This window comes from Triturus cristatus, chromosome 8 (assembly GCF_964204655.1).
Source record: "Triturus cristatus chromosome 8, aTriCri1.1, whole genome shotgun sequence".
Lineage (NCBI taxonomy): Eukaryota > Metazoa > Chordata > Amphibia > Caudata > Salamandridae > Triturus > Triturus cristatus.
Window position 1 is genome coordinate 55,964,050 of NC_140591.1, and position 15,670 is coordinate 55,979,719.

Genomic DNA, 15,670 nt, shown 5'->3' on the forward strand with positions numbered 1-15,670 from the left:
ATCAGTGGAAATTCCACTGTGTCCGACACCCCGTGGCAGCAGGTCTCGTAGAAAGACATAATCAGATACTGAAAATCAGACTGTCCAAAATATGCAGAGAAAAAGGGGTCGACTGGATAGTAGCATTACCAGTTGCACTTTTTTACATGAGAATGGTAGCACACTCTAGAACAGGGCTATCCCCGTATGAGGTGATCTTCGGTAGACCACCAAATATGTGGGGGACGCCTATACCACGCAAAATAACTGATATTGACTGTAATATGCTGACAGATTACTTGGCTTCCTTGATGTCTGCACTACAATCTTGTCGTTCACAGGTTGCTGCAGCATTTCCCGACAACACTGAGGTGAAACCCCATGACGTAGTTCCGGGGGATTTTGTGTTTGTGAAAAATTTCGACCGAAAGACTCAGCTGGAGCCCAGGTGGAAGACACCCAAGTTGGTTCTGCTGACCACAAGAACAGCCGTGAAGATCGAGGGCCGCAAGGGTTGGATTCATTCAAGTCATATAAAGAAATATCATGGACAATACTCGGATATAGACACTGTGCCCTGCACTCCCCCACAGACTGATTCAAAACTTCCTTTGGTGGAAAAAACTGAAAGCGAACTTTACAAAGTTAAGTTAAGGCCGAGGACGTCAGACGGTTTGATTGTTTAAGTCCTCTCCTAGGTGAAGCGGTTGAATCTGTCTCTGACATGTATCCTCTAGACCTGAATCATGAACAGTCGCGAAAAATGATGAAACAACAGGCGTATTGTAAATCACTGCGTAGCCATTGTATAGGGACATTATTAATTCTGTTTTCCTTTAGTCTTTTAATAATTATTACAAGTATGTTGTTGCACATATATTACCCTATTGCCAGAAATGTTCACAATGTTATTGCAGAACATTCTTTTAGTGACTTACCCCCGCATGAATTGTCCTATAGACTTGCGCTGCGCAATAACACTTTCATTAGTATGTTACATCATTCCCATCAGACTAGTAATGCAACTAATTGTTGGGTGTGTGGCCGACTCCCTCCCTATCAGAATTATGAAGGAGTCTTGCCTTTCTTTCCACACCCATTTACACATAATGGCTCCTGTGGAGCATGGTTTAGTTTAATCAATTCCATAGACTCAGACACAGCAGTTTACCAAGATCAGTGGGTATGGGGAAACCTAAACCTAGTTTTACTCAAGGTCTGCTACCCTGACAAGGAGGGTCGCCCCAAAAGAACAGGAACTGATCTAGAAAATGAAGTATATGGATTAGGTAATTTTACACCTAATCTCATGATTCTAAATGTCGTATCCGAAGTTGAACTAGTCTTACCCACCATGTCAGTATTCCCAGCAAAAGGTGAATTGTGTGTAAGAAAGGTTGGTTCCATACATATGGGCCATAGTAAGTGCACTACTACAGTAGAATTCAGTGATCAAGGCAAATCTTCATTCAGAGCTTATCGCCACTCCTACTTCATATGTGGTCAGACTGCATATATGCGTCTACCTCTAGATTGGGATGATACCTGCTACATAGCATTCCTTTTGCCACCTGTTTTCCTAGCTCCTCCTGATTATTATAGAAATATTCATTTAGTACACAATAGAGAGCGGAGAGATCTCCCAATTGTCGATTATACTGAGACAGCATGGGACAAGTATGTAGATTTCAATAAAGGCATCTTTCCCTATATAGGTACAGTTACCAATAGTAAGCTGATACGTAGATTAACTAGAACCCTTGAAGCAGTAGTGAATGAAACTATTTCCGCCTTAGGCAATTTAACAGAAGAGCAGTCTGCTATGCGGATTGTTGTGCTTCAAAATCGTCTTGTCCTTGACGTCATCCTGGCTGATAGAGGCGGAGCTTGTAGGGTCATCGGATCAAGCTGCTGCGTATTCATACCAGAAAATTCGCCATCTGTATATAAAGCTATAACTCGCCTTCACAAGATTGTAAGCCAGATACACCAGAATCCAGGCACCTGGACTTGGTCCAGTTGGTTTTGGAGTGTGATATCAGCCTGGGGATGGAGAGTTCTATCCTTCCTAGGTATTGGCCTTCTCATACTATTCAGTTGCTGTCTATGTCTACAATGTGGACCAGCGATTTGTGGTCTGTGTGCCACATCGTGTATTCCACCACCAAGATTTCATTCAAGATCCCGGAAGAAGAAAGAAGAACAAATGATGCTATATGAACAGATCAATGGATTAATGAAGATTGATATCTCTTAACGGGCAAGTAGGGGACAAGGAGGGAATGTGGAAATATGGATTTTTCTGGTCAGTTATGTCCCCTATCTTGGACCCCAACGGTTCTATGTACATGTCACATGTACATGTATGTTCCCTCCAGTTCCAGTTATGAAGACGCAAATACATGTGCGTCCACCGTCAACATGTCCTCTGTCAGATCCGCCATGAATAGGCCGGATATTCCATTCCTAAGTACAAAAGGCCACCGGCTTTATATGGCTCACTTATGCCATTTTACAGTCCAGGCAAGTAGGCCCTGATTCTGTCATCAAAACTCCTCTTGCCTTCTGCCTCTGAAAGCTCCAGTCTGAGCCTGCATCTGTGACCATGAACTTTGTCTCATTCTCTGCGCGGCTCACGAAGCCTGACATCAGCCTATTCTCTGCCAAGAACTGTATTTCACCTTCGAGTTATCTGCTTCCCCCTCAGCCGATGCATTCCTGCCTAGTAGCTTAAGTAAACATTCTTCCAGTTACCAAGCAAAGGGCCCGGCTTCTCTGTCTTAATACAAGTAATTCATAGCCCTGTTACTATGGAAGATTCCTGCCCTCGCATTTAGTGTAGACACTTAGACGCTTGTACACGCACACACAGTCAGTATAGAATAGATTCTGTTCGAGAGTCCTTCTTTATGGATAACATAGTTCTTTAAACATAGGATGTTAGATATGATTTGGGATTAGGTTGACTTGACCCCTCAGACTTCTTGTCTCCACATGTAGAGCTAAATGTCAAGTCCCCTTCACCCCCTAGTTACACGTCAATCACACGTCAATCACACGTCGTGCTGCTGCGCGCGCATCTATGCCAAATATTATCTTATAGATCCACCTATATATGATCTCATAACCAATTATGTTCCTTTTTACTCCTTGTTCCACCCATTTTCGGTTACGCAGACAATTCGTCATTTTCCTTATCAATTGTTACGCCTATTGCATTCGCTTCATTGTAATGTATGTATTATAAAAGCCATTTCATGTCAATAATGTGTGTGCTTCACTTCCTGAACCTTCGTGGTGACGGAACATTGGGAGCAACCGATTATAATCGAGTTCATGGAATAAAGCCCATTCCGAACCTCTAATACCACGGATTCTGCCTCTCATTTTACTGAGCTATTTTATTATGTTCCTGTATCAAATTCAGTCCAGGTAAAGGAGAAATATTTACCACAGAAAGGATGAAGACCCAAACTACCAGCAGGCCGAAATAGCTCAGTTGGGAGAGCGTTAGACTGAAGATCTAAAGGTCCCTGGTTCAATCCCGGGTTTCGGCACAATTTCAACTTCTGCTTTTCATGTCACAAAAGCTGTTTGGAGTTAAATCAACGCTCTTCCTTATCAAAACCTTTTATCAATCTGATCAACAACACAATCAATTCAACATATTATTTACTTTCTGTCTTCCTTTCAAACTTGCTTCCACCTCTCTTGTATTCAACTATGCCTCATTTATTTGCAACTTCTTGCTTTATTTTAAAGTAAAGCTTTGCCTGCATCAGCCTCCAATTCCCCTTATACAAAACTGTCAGTAGTCAGATGACATAGCTTGTACACCCTGGCCATATAGGTCTGTGTTTCAGAGTATAAGTCAATTCAAAGTTTATAAAAAAAAATTCTACCTACCTTGTCCCCTAAAAAGGATATTCACTCATCAGACCAAGTTACCTGCTGAATGATACTGGACACTTTAACACATAACTATAAACGAAAATAGAATGACCAGGTTCTGTATGTATCGTCTACCATTATTAATAATACATCAGGAGGCCACAGGGACTTGTTGGCTGAAATATCTCAGTTGGGAGATCGTTAGACTGAAGAGCTTAAGGTACCTGATTCAATCCTGACTTTCAGCACAGTGCGAGGGGATCCTACATTCTTGCAAAATATTTCTTGAAATCAGCTCTAGTTTTTTTTTCTTTATTTCTCAAAATATTTTATCAACTGATCAACAACATGATAACTTCAACAAAAAGTTGTCTTTCTGTCCTCCTTCTAAACTTGCTTCCACCTCTCTTGCCATCAGCTTTGATGACGAATTTATCCCATTTTATACTTTTTTCAAAGTAAACTCTTGTCTGCATCAGCTTTCACTTCTCCTTGAACAAAGTTGTCAGTATTGAGATGACATAGCTTACCTACTCAGGCGACATACGTCTGTGTAATACAGTGCTGGTCCACTTAGAGTTTTAAAAGAAAAACGACCTAACATTTATCCCAAAAACGCTACTCACCCATTTCACCAGTTAGCTGCTGAACAATGCAGGACACATTAAAACACAGCTCTAACCTCAGATTGAAAATCCAGGTTCTGCATCTCTGTTCTGGGATTGTTCAAAAAAAGAGGCTGAATACTATAACTGCTGGCAGGCCGAAATAGCTCAGTTGGGAGAGCGTTAGACTGAAAATCTAAAGGTCCCTGGTTCGATCCCGGGTTTCGGCACATTTTGAACTTCTGCTTTGCATGCCACAAAGACTATTTTGAGTCAACTCATATTGACTTTGTTTATAATGATCAAAACCTTTTATCAAGATAATCGACAATACAATTAATTCAACATATTATTTACTTTCTGTCTTTCTTTCAAACTTGCTTCCACCTCTCTTGTATTCAACTTTTCCTCCTTTATTTCCCAATTCTTCCTTTAATTGAAAGTAAAGCTTTGCCTGCATCAGCCTCCAGTTCCCCTTATACAAAACTGTTAGTAGTCAGATGACCTAGCTTGCCGACCCTCGCCATATAGGTCTGTGTTTCTGAGTATAAGTCCATTCATAGTTTACAAACATCATCTAACTAACTTGGCTCCTAAAAAGGAAATTCACCCATCAGACCAATTTAGCTACTGAATAATACTGGACAATTTAACAAATAACTGCACATGCAGATAGAGTGACCAGGTTCTGCATTTATCTTTAACAATTATAAAAAATACAACAGAAAGCCAAAATTGCCAGCTGGATGAAATAGCTCAGTTGGGAGAGCAGTAGACTGAAGATCTAAAGGTCCCTGGTTCAATCCTGGGTTTAGGCACATTTTGAACTTCTGCTTTGCATGCCACAAATGCTATTTGGAGTCAACTCATATTGACGTTGTTTATAATGATCAAAACCTTTTATCAAGCTGATCGATAAGACAACCATTTCAACATATTTTTTACATTCTGTCTTTCTGTCAAACTTGCTTCCACCTCTCTTGTATTCAACTTTACCTGCTTTATTTGCCAATTCTTCCTTTAATTGAAAGTAAAGCTTTGCCTGCATCAGCCTCGAGTTCCCCTTATACAAAACTGTTAGTAGTCAGATGACCTAGTTTGCCTACCCTCGCCATATAGGTCTGTGTGTCTGAGTATAAGTCCATTCATAGTTTACAAACATCTTCTAACTAACTTGGCTCCTAAAAAGGAAATTCACCCATCAGACCAATTTAGCTGCTGAATAATATTGGACAATTTAACACATAACTGCACATGCAGATAGAATGACCAGGGTCTGCATTTATCTTTAACAATTATCAAAAATACAACAGAAAGCCAAAATGACCAGCTGGATGAAATAGCTCAGTTGGGAGAGTGTTAGATTGAAAATCTAAAAGTCCCTTGTTCAATGCTGGGTTTCGGAAAAGTCTGAGAGGTTTCTTGCTTCTCACAAAATATTTCTTGGTATCAGCTCAAGTTTTTCTTTCTTTATTTATCAAAATATTTGATCAACTGATCGACAACATGATCAATTCAACATAGAATTGTCTTTCTGTCCTCCTTCTAAATTTGCTTCCACCTCTCTTGCATTCAGCTTCGACTACAAATGTTTCCTATTTCATGCTTTTTTGTAAAGTAAACTCTTGTCTGCATCAGCTTCCACTTCTCCTTGAACACAGATTTCAGTATTCAGATGACATAGCTTACCTACTCAGGCCAAATACCTCTGTGTAATATGGTGCTAGTCCATTCAGAGTAAAAAACAAAAGCTACCTAACCTGGATCCGAAAAATGCTATTTACCTATTGCACCCGTTAACTGATGAATGATACAGGACATCTTAAAACATAGCTCTAGCATGAGGTTGAGCATCTATTTTCTTGGGAAGTTTAAAAGAAAGGATGAAGACCCAAACTACCAGCAGGCCGAAATAGCTCAGTTGGGAGAGCGTTAGACTGAAGATCTAAAGGTCCCTGGTTCAATCCCAGGTTTCGGCACAATTTCAACCTGTGCTTTTCATGTCTCAAAAGCTGTTTGGAGTTAAATCAACGCTCTTCTTTATCAAAACCTTTTATCAATCTGATCAACAACACAATCAATTCAACATATTATTTACTTTCTGTCTTCTTTTCAAACTTGCTTCCACCTCTTTTGTATTCAACTATGCCTCATTTATTTGAAACTTCTTGCTTTATTTTAAAGTAAAGCTTTGCCTGCATCAGCCTCCAATTCCCCTTATACAAAACTGTCAGTAGTCAGATGACATAGCTTGTACACCCTGGCCATATAGGTCTGTGTTTCAGAGTATAAGTCAATTCAGAGTTTAGAAAAAAAAATTCTACCTACATTGTCCCCTAAAAAGGATATTCACTCATCAGACCAAGTTACCTGCTGAATGATACTGGACACTTTAACACATAACTATAAACGAAAATAGAATGAACAGGTTCTGTATGTATCGTCTACAATTATTAATAATACATCAGGAGGCCACAGGGACTTGTTGGCTGAAATATCTCAGTTGGGAGATCGTTAGACTGAAGAGCTTAAGGTACCTGATTCAATCCTGACTTTCAGCACAGTGCGAGGGGATCCTACATTCTTGCAAAATATTTCTTGAAATCAGCTCTAGTTTTTTTTTCTTTATTTCTCAAAATATTTTATCAACTGATCAACAACATGATAACTTCAACAAAAAGTTGTCTTTCTGTCCTCCTTCTAAACTTGCTTCCACCTCTCTTGCCATCAGCTTTGATGACGAATTTATCCCATTTTATACTTTTTTCAAAGTAAACTCTTGTCTGCATCAGCTTTCACTTCTCCTTGAACAAAGTTGTCAGTATTGAGATGACATAGCTTACCTACTCAGGCGACATACGTCTGTGTAATACAGTGCTGGTCCACTTAGAGTTTTAAAAGAAAAACGACCTAACATTTATCCCAAAAACGCTACTCACCCATTTCACCAGTTAGCTGCTGAACAATGCAGGACACATTAAAACACAGCTCTAACCTCAGATTGAAAATCCAGGTTCTGCATCTCTGTTCTGGGATTGTTCAAGAAAAGAGGCTGAATACTATAACTGTTGGCAGGCCGAAATAGCTCAGTTGGGAGAGCGTTAGACTGAAGATCTAAAGGTCCCTGGTTCGATCCCGGGTTTCGGCACATTTTGAACTTCTGCTTTGCATGCCACAAAGACTATTTTGAGTCAACTCATATTGACTTTGTTTATAATGATCAAAACCTTTTATCAAGATAATCGACAATACAATTAATTCAACATATTATTTACTTTCTGTCTTTCTTTCAAACTTGCTTCCACCTCTCTTGTATTCAACTTTGCCTCCTTTATTTCCCAATTCTTCCTTTAATTGAAAGTAAAGCTTTGCCTGCATCAGCCTCCAGTTCCCCTTATACAAAACTGTTAGTAGTCAGATGACCTAGCTTGCCGACCCTCGCCATATAGGTCTGTGTTTCTGAGTATAAGTCCATTCATAGTTTACAAACATCATCTAACTAACTTGGCTCCTAAAAAGGAAATTCACCCATCAGACCAATTTAGCTACTGAATAATACTGGACAATTTAACACATAACTGCACATGCAGATAGAGTGACCAGGTTCTGCATTTATCTTTAACAATTATAAAAAATACAACAGAAAGCCAAAATTGCCAGCTGGATGAAATAGCTCAGTTGGGAGAGCAGTAGACTGAAGATCTAAAGGTCCCTGGTTCAATCCCGGGTTTAGGCACATTTTGAACTTCTGCTTTGCATGCCACAAATGCTATTTGGAGTCAACTCATATTGACGTTGTTTATAATGATCAAAACCTTTTATCAAGCTGATCGATAAGACAACCATTTCAACATATTTTTTACATTCTGTCTTTCTGTCAAACTTGCTTCCACCTCTCTTGTATTCAACTTTACCTGCTTTATTTGCCAATTCTTCCTTTAATTGAAAGTAAAGCTTTGCCTGCATCAGCCTCGAGTTCCCCTTATACAAAACTGTTAGTAGTCAGATGACCTAGTTTGCCTTCCCTCGCCATATAGGTCTGTGTGTCTGAGTATAAGTCCATTCATAGTTTACAAACATCTTCTAACTAACTTGGCTCCTAAAAAGGAAATTCACCCATCAGACCAATTTAGCTGCTGAATAATATTGGACAATTTAACACATAACTGCACATGCAGATAGAATGACCAGGGTCTGCATTTATCTTTAACAATTATCAAAAATACAACAGAAAGCCAAAATGGCCAGCTGGATGAAATAGCTCAGTTGGGAGAGTGTTAGATTGAAAATCTAAAAGTCCCTTGTTCAATGCTGGGTTTCGGAAAAGTCTGAGAGGTTTCTTGCTTCTCACAAAATATTTCTTGGTATCAGCTCAAGTTTTTCTTTCTTTATTTATCAAAATATTTGATCAACTGATCGACAACATGATCAATTCAACATAGAATTGTCTTTCTGTCCTCCTTCTAAATTTGCTTCCACCTCTCTTGCATTCAGCTTCGACTACAAATGTTTCCTATTTCATGCTTTTTTGTAAAGTAAACTCTTGTCTGCATCAGCTTCCACTTCTACTTGAACACAGATTTCAGTATTCAGATGACATAGCTTACCTACTCAGGCCAAATACCTCTGTGTAATATGGTGCTAGTCCATTCAGAGTAAAAAAAAAAGCTACCTAACCTGGATCCGAAAAATGCTATTTACCTATTGCACCCGTTAACTGATGAATGATACAGGACATCTTAAAACATAGCTCTAGCATGAGGTTGAGCATCTATTTTCTTGGGAAGTTTAAAAGAAAGGATGAAGACCCAAACTACCAGCAGGCCGAAATAGCTCAGTTGGGAGAGCGTTAGACTGAAGATCTAAAGGTCCCTGGTTCAATCCCGGGTTTTGGCACAATTTCAACTTCTGCTTTTCATGTCACAAAAGCTGTTTGGAGTTAAATCAACGCTCTTCCTTATCAAAACCTTTTATCAATCTGATCAACAACACAATCAATTCAACATATTATTTACTTTCTGTCTTCCTTTCAAACTTGCTTCCACCTCTCTTGTATTCAACTATGCCTCATTTATTTGCAACTTCTTGCTTTATTTTAAAGTAAAGCTTTGCCTGCATCAGCCTCCAATTCCCCTTATACAAAACTGTCAGTAGTCAGATGACATAGCTTGTACACCCTGGCCATATAGGTCTGTGTTTCAGAGTATAAGTCAATTCAAAGTTTATAAAAAAAAATTCTACCTACCTTGTCCCCTAAAAAGGATATTCACTCATCAGACCAAGTTACCTGCTGAATGATACTGGACACTTTAACACATAACTATAAACGAAAATAGAATGACCAGGTTCTGTATGTATCGTCTACAATTATTAATAATACATCAGGAGGCCACAGGGACTTGTTGGCTGAAATATCTCAGTTGGGAGATCGTTAGACTGAAGAGCTTAAGGTACCTGATTCAATCCTGACTTTCAGCACAGTGCAAGGGGATCCTACATTCTTGCAAAATATTTCTTGAAATCAGCTCTAGTTTTTTTTTCTTTATTTCACAAAATATTTTATCAACTGATCAACAACATGATAACTTCAACAAAAAGTTGTCTTTCTGTCCTCCTTCTAAACTTGCTTCCACCTCTCTTGCCATCAACTTTGATGACGAATTTATCCCATTTTATACTTTTTTCAAAGTAAACTCTTGTCTGCATCAGCTTTCACTTCTCCTTGAACAAAGTTGTCAGTATTGAGATGACATAGCTTACCTACTCAGGCAACATACGTCTGTGTAATACAGTGCTGGTCCACTTAGAGTTTTAAAAGAAAAACGACCTAACATTTATCCCAAAAACGCTACTCACCCATTTCACCAGTTAGCTGCTGAACAATGCAGGACACATTAAAACACAGCTCTAACCTCAGATTGAAAATCCAGGTTCTGCATCTCTGTTCTGGGATTGTTCAAAAAAAGAGGCTGAATACTATAACTGCTTGCAGGCCGAAATAGCTCAGTTGGGAGAGCGTTAGACTGAAGATCTAAAGGTCCCTGGTTCGATCCCGGGTTTCGGCACATTTTGAACTTCTGCTTTGCATGCCACAAAGACTATTTTGAGTCAACTCATATTGACTTTGTTTATAATGATCAAAACCTTTTATCAAGATAATCGACAATACAATTAATTCAACATATTATTTACTTTCTGTCTTTCTTTCAAACTTGCTTCCACCTCTCTTGTATTCAACTTTGCCTCCTTTATTTCCCAATTCTTCCTTTAATTGAAAGTAAAGCTTTGCCTGCATCAGCCTCCAGTTCCCATTATACAAAACTGTTAGTAGTCAGATGACCTAGCTTGCCGACCCTCGCCATATAGGTCTGTGTTTCTGAGTATAAGTCCATTCATAGTTTACAAACATCATCTAACTAACTTGGCTCCTAAAAAGGAAATTCACCCATCAGACCAATTTAGCTACTGAATAATACTGGACAATTTAACACATAACTGCACATGCAGATAGAGTGACCAGGTTCTGCATTTATCTTTAACAATTATAAAAAATACAACAGAAAGCCAAAATTGCCAGCTGGATGAAATAGCTCAGTTGGGAGAGCAGTAGACTGAACATCTAAAGGTCCCTGGTTCAATCCCGGGTTTAGGCACATTTTGAACTTCTGCTTTGCATGCCACAAATGCTATTTGGAGTCAACTCATATTGACGTTGTTTATAATGATCAAAACCTTTTATCAAGCTGATCGATAAGACAACCATTTCAACATATTTTTTACATTCTGTCTTTCTGTCAAACTTGCTTCCACCTCTCTTGTATTCAACTTTACCTGCTTTATTTGCCAATTCTTCCTTTAATTGAAAGTAAAGCTTTGCCTGCATCAGCCTCGAGGTCCCCTATACAAAACTGTTAGTAGTCAGATGACCTAGTTTGCCTACCCTCGCCATATAGGTCTGTGTGTCTGAGTATAAGTCCATTCATAGTTTACAAACATCTTCTAACTAACTTGGCTCCTAAAAAGGAAATTCACCCATCAGACCAATTTAGCTGCTGAATAATATTGGACAATTTAACACATAACTGCACATGCAGATAGAATGACCAGGGTCTGCATTTATCTTTAACAATTATCAAAAATACAACAGAAAGCCAAAATGGCCAGCTGGATGAAATAGCTCAGTTGGGAGAGTGTTAGATTGAAAATCTAAAAGTCCCTTGTTCAATGCTGGGTTTCGGAAAAGTCTGAGAGGTTTCTTGCTTCTCACAAAATATTTCTTGGTATCAGCTCAAGTTTTTCTTTCTTTATTTATCAAAATATTTGATCAACTGATCGACAACATGATCAATTCAACATAGAATTGTCTTTCTGTCCTCCTTCTAAATTTGCTTCCACCTCTCTTGCATTCAGCTTCGACTACAAATGTTTCCTATTTCATGCTTTTTTGTAAAGTAAACTCTTGTCTGCATCAGCTTCCACTTCTCCTTGAACACAGATTTCAGTATTCAGATGACATAGCTTACCTACTCAGGCCAAATACCTCTGTGTAATATGGTGCTAGTCCATTCAGAGTAAAAAAAAAAGCTACCTAACCTGGATCCGAAAAATGCTATTTACCTATTGCACCCGTTAACTGATGAATGATACAGGACATCTTAAAACATAGCTCTAGCATGAGGTTGAGCATCTATTTTCTTGGGAAGTTTAAAAGAAAGGATGAAGACCCAAACTACCAGCAGGCCGAAATAGCTCAGTTGGGAGAGCGTTAGACTGAAGATCTAAAGGTCCCTGGTTCAATCCCGGGTTTCGGCACAATTTCAACTTCTGCTTTTCATGTCTCAAAAGCTGTTTGGAGTTAAATCAACGCTCTTCCTTATCAAAACCTTTTATCAATCTGATCAACAACACAATCAATTCAACATTTTATTTACTTTCTGTCTTCCTTTCAAACTTGCTTCCACCTCTCTTGTATTCAACTATGCCTCATTTATTTGCAACTTCTTGCTTTATTTTAAAGTAAAGCTTTGCCTGCATCAGCCTCCAATTCCCCTTATACAAAACTGTCAGTAGTCAGATGACATAGCTTGTACACCCTGGCCATATAGGTCTGTGTTTCAGAGTATAAGTCAATTCAAAGTTTATAAAAAAAAATTCTACCTACCTTGTCCCCTAAAAAGGATATTCACTCATCAGACCAAGTTACCTGCTGAATGATACTGGACACTTTAACACATAACTATAAACGAAAATAGAATGACCAGGTTCTGTATGTATCGTCTACAATTATTAATAATACATCAGGAGGCCACAGGGACTTGTTGGCTGAAATATCTCAGTTGGGAGATCGTTAGACTGAAGAGCTTAAGGTACCTGATTCAATCCTGACTTTCAGCACAGTGCGAGGGGATCCTACATTCTTGCAAAATATTTCTTGAAATCAGCTCTAGTTTTTTTTTCTTTATTTCTCAAAATATTTTATCAACTGATCAACAACATGATAACTTCAACAAAAAGTTGTCTTTCTGTCCTCCTTCTAAACTTGCTTCCACCTCTCTTGCCATCAGCTTTGATGACGAATTTATCCCATTTTATACTTTTTTCAAAGTAAACTCTTGTCTGCATCAGCTTTCACTTCTCCTTGAACAAAGTTGTCAGTATTGAGATGACATAGCTTACCTACTCAGGCGACATACGTCTGTGTAATACAGTGCTGGTCCACTTAGAGTTTTAAAAGAAAAACGACCTAACATTTATCCCAAAAACGCTACTCACCCATTTCACCAGTTAGCTGCTGAACAATGCAGGACACATTAAAACACAGCTCTAACCTCAGATTGAAAATCCAGGTTCTGCATCTCTGTTCTGGGATTGTTCAAAAAAAGAGGCTGAATACTATAACTGCTGGCAGGCCGAAATAGCTCAGTTGGGAGAGCGTTAGACTGAAGATCTAAAGGTCCCTGGTTCGATCCCGGGTTTCGGCACATTTTGAACTTCTGCTTTGCATGCCACAAAGACTATTTTGAGTCAACTCATATTGACTTTGTTTATAATGATCAAAACCTTTTATCAAGATAATCGACAATACAATTAATTCAACATATTATTTACTTTCTGTCTTTCTTTCAAACTTGCTTCCACCTCTCTTGTATTCAACTTTTCCTCCTTTATTTCCCAATTCTTCCTTTAATTGAAAGTAAAGCTTTGCCTGCATCAGCCTCCAGTTCCCCTTATACAAAACTGTTAGTAGTCAGATGACCTAGCTTGCCGACCCTCGCCATATAGGTCTGTGTTTCTGAGTATAAGTCCATTCATAGTTTACAAACATCATCTAACTAACTTGGCTCCTAAAAAGGAAATTCACCCATCAGACCAATTTAGCTACTGAATAATACTGGACAATTTAACACATAACTGCACATGCAGATAGAGTGACCAGGTTCTGCATTTATCTTTAACAATTATAAAAAATACAACAGAAAGCCAAAATTGCCAGCTGGATGAAATAGCTCAGTTGGGAGAGCAGTAGACTGAAGATCTAAAGGTCCCTGGTTCAATCCTGGGTTTAGGCACATTTTGAACTTCTGCTTTGCATGCCACAAATGCTATTTGGAGTCAACTCATATTGACGTTGTTTATAATGATCAAAACCTTTTATCAAGCTGATCGATAAGACAACCATTTCAACATATTTTTTACATTCTGTCTTTCTGTCAAACTTGCTTCCACCTCTCTTGTATTCAACTTTACCTGCTTTATTTGCCAATTCTTCCTTTAATTGAAAGTAAAGCTTTGCCTGCATCAGCCTCGAGTTCCCCTTATACAAAACTGTTAGTAGTCAGATGACCTAGTTTGCCTACCCTCGCCATATAGGTCTGTGTGTCTGAGTATAAGTCCATTCATAGTTTACAAACATCTTCTAACTAACTTGGCTCCTAAAAAGGAAATTCACCCATCAGACCAATTTAGCTGCTGAATAATATTGGACAATTTAACACATAACTGCACATGCAGATAGAATGACCAGGGTCTGCATTTATCTTTAACAATTATCAAAAATACAACAGAAAGCCAAAATGACCAGCTGGATGAAATAGCTCAGTTGGGAGAGTGTTAGATTGAAAATCTAAAAGTCCCTTTTTCAATGCTGGGTTTCGGAAAAGTCTGAGAGGTTTCTTGCTTCTCACAAAATATTTCTTGGTATCAGCTCAAGTTTTTCTTTCTTTATTTATCAAAATATTTGATCAACTGATCGACAACATGATCAATTCAACATAGAATTGTCTTTCTGTCCTCCTTCTAAATTTGCTTCCACCTCTCTTGCATTCAGCTTCGACTACAAATGTTTCCTATTTCATGCTTTTTTGTAAAGTAAACTCTTGTCTGCATCAGCTTCCACTTCTCCTTGAACACAGATTTCAGTATTCAGATGACATAGCTTACCTACTCAGGCCAAATACCTCTGTGTAATATGGTGCTAGTCCATTCAGAGTAAAAAACAAAAGCTACCTAACCTGGATCCGAAAAATGCTATTTACCTATTGCACCCGTTAACTGATGAATGATACAGGACATCTTAAAACATAGCTCTAGCATGAGGTTGAGCATCTATTTTCTTGGGAAGTTTAAAAGAAAGGATGAAGACCCAAACTACCAGCAGGCCGAAATAGCTCAGTTGGGAGAGCGTTAGACTGAAGATCTAAAGGTCCCTGGTTCAATCCCAGGTTTCGGCACAATTTCAACCTCTGCTTTTCATGTCTCAAAAGCTGTTTGGAGTTAAATCAACGCTCTTCTTTATCAAAACCTTTTATCAATCTGATCAACAACACAATCAATTCAACATATTATTTACTTTCTGTCTTCTTTTCAAACTTGCTTCCACCTCTTTTGTATTCAACTATGCCTCATTTATTTGAAACTTCTTGCTTTATTTTAAAGTAAAGCTTTGCCTGCATCAGCCTCCAATTCCCCTTATACAAAACTGTCAGTAGTCAGATGACATAGCTTGTACACCCTGGCCATATAGGTCTGTGTTTCAGAGTATAAGTCAATTCAGAGTTTAGAAAAAAAAATTCTACCTACATTGTCCCCTAAAAAGGATATTCACTCATCAGACCAAGTTACCTGCTGAATGATACTGGACACTTTAACACATAACTATAAACGAAAATAGAATGACCAGGTTCTGTATGTATCGT

At 38.6% G+C, this 15,670-nt stretch overlaps 9 non-coding genes across 9 annotated transcripts; all 9 read left to right on the top strand.

Annotated features, from left to right (window-relative positions):
- The first annotated feature begins 3,463 nt into the window (after nucleotides 1-3,463).
- On the top strand, nucleotides 3,464-3,536 carry TRNAF-GAA (transfer RNA phenylalanine (anticodon GAA)). Its single transcript has one exon. It is a non-coding gene; the product is annotated as a tRNA-Phe (tRNA).
- A 1,096-nt stretch (nucleotides 3,537-4,632) lies between these two features.
- On the top strand, nucleotides 4,633-4,705 carry TRNAF-GAA (transfer RNA phenylalanine (anticodon GAA)). Its single transcript has one exon. It is a non-coding gene; the product is annotated as a tRNA-Phe (tRNA).
- Nucleotides 4,706-6,381: 1,676 nt separating this feature from the next.
- Nucleotides 6,382-6,454, top strand: TRNAF-GAA (transfer RNA phenylalanine (anticodon GAA)). Its single transcript has one exon. It is a non-coding gene; the product is annotated as a tRNA-Phe (tRNA).
- Nucleotides 6,455-7,550: 1,096 nt separating this feature from the next.
- TRNAF-GAA (transfer RNA phenylalanine (anticodon GAA)) lies at nucleotides 7,551-7,623 on the top strand. Its single transcript has one exon. It is a non-coding gene; the product is annotated as a tRNA-Phe (tRNA).
- A 1,675-nt stretch (nucleotides 7,624-9,298) lies between these two features.
- TRNAF-GAA (transfer RNA phenylalanine (anticodon GAA)) lies at nucleotides 9,299-9,371 on the top strand. Its single transcript has one exon. It is a non-coding gene; the product is annotated as a tRNA-Phe (tRNA).
- Nucleotides 9,372-10,467: 1,096 nt separating this feature from the next.
- On the top strand, nucleotides 10,468-10,540 carry TRNAF-GAA (transfer RNA phenylalanine (anticodon GAA)). The gene has a single exon. It is a non-coding gene; the product is annotated as a tRNA-Phe (tRNA).
- Nucleotides 10,541-12,214: 1,674 nt separating this feature from the next.
- TRNAF-GAA (transfer RNA phenylalanine (anticodon GAA)) lies at nucleotides 12,215-12,287 on the top strand. The gene has a single exon. It is a non-coding gene; the product is annotated as a tRNA-Phe (tRNA).
- A 1,096-nt stretch (nucleotides 12,288-13,383) lies between these two features.
- TRNAF-GAA (transfer RNA phenylalanine (anticodon GAA)) lies at nucleotides 13,384-13,456 on the top strand. Its single transcript has one exon. It is a non-coding gene; the product is annotated as a tRNA-Phe (tRNA).
- A 1,676-nt stretch (nucleotides 13,457-15,132) lies between these two features.
- TRNAF-GAA (transfer RNA phenylalanine (anticodon GAA)) lies at nucleotides 15,133-15,205 on the top strand. Its single transcript has one exon. It is a non-coding gene; the product is annotated as a tRNA-Phe (tRNA).
- The last annotated feature ends 465 nt before the right edge of the window (nucleotides 15,206-15,670 follow it).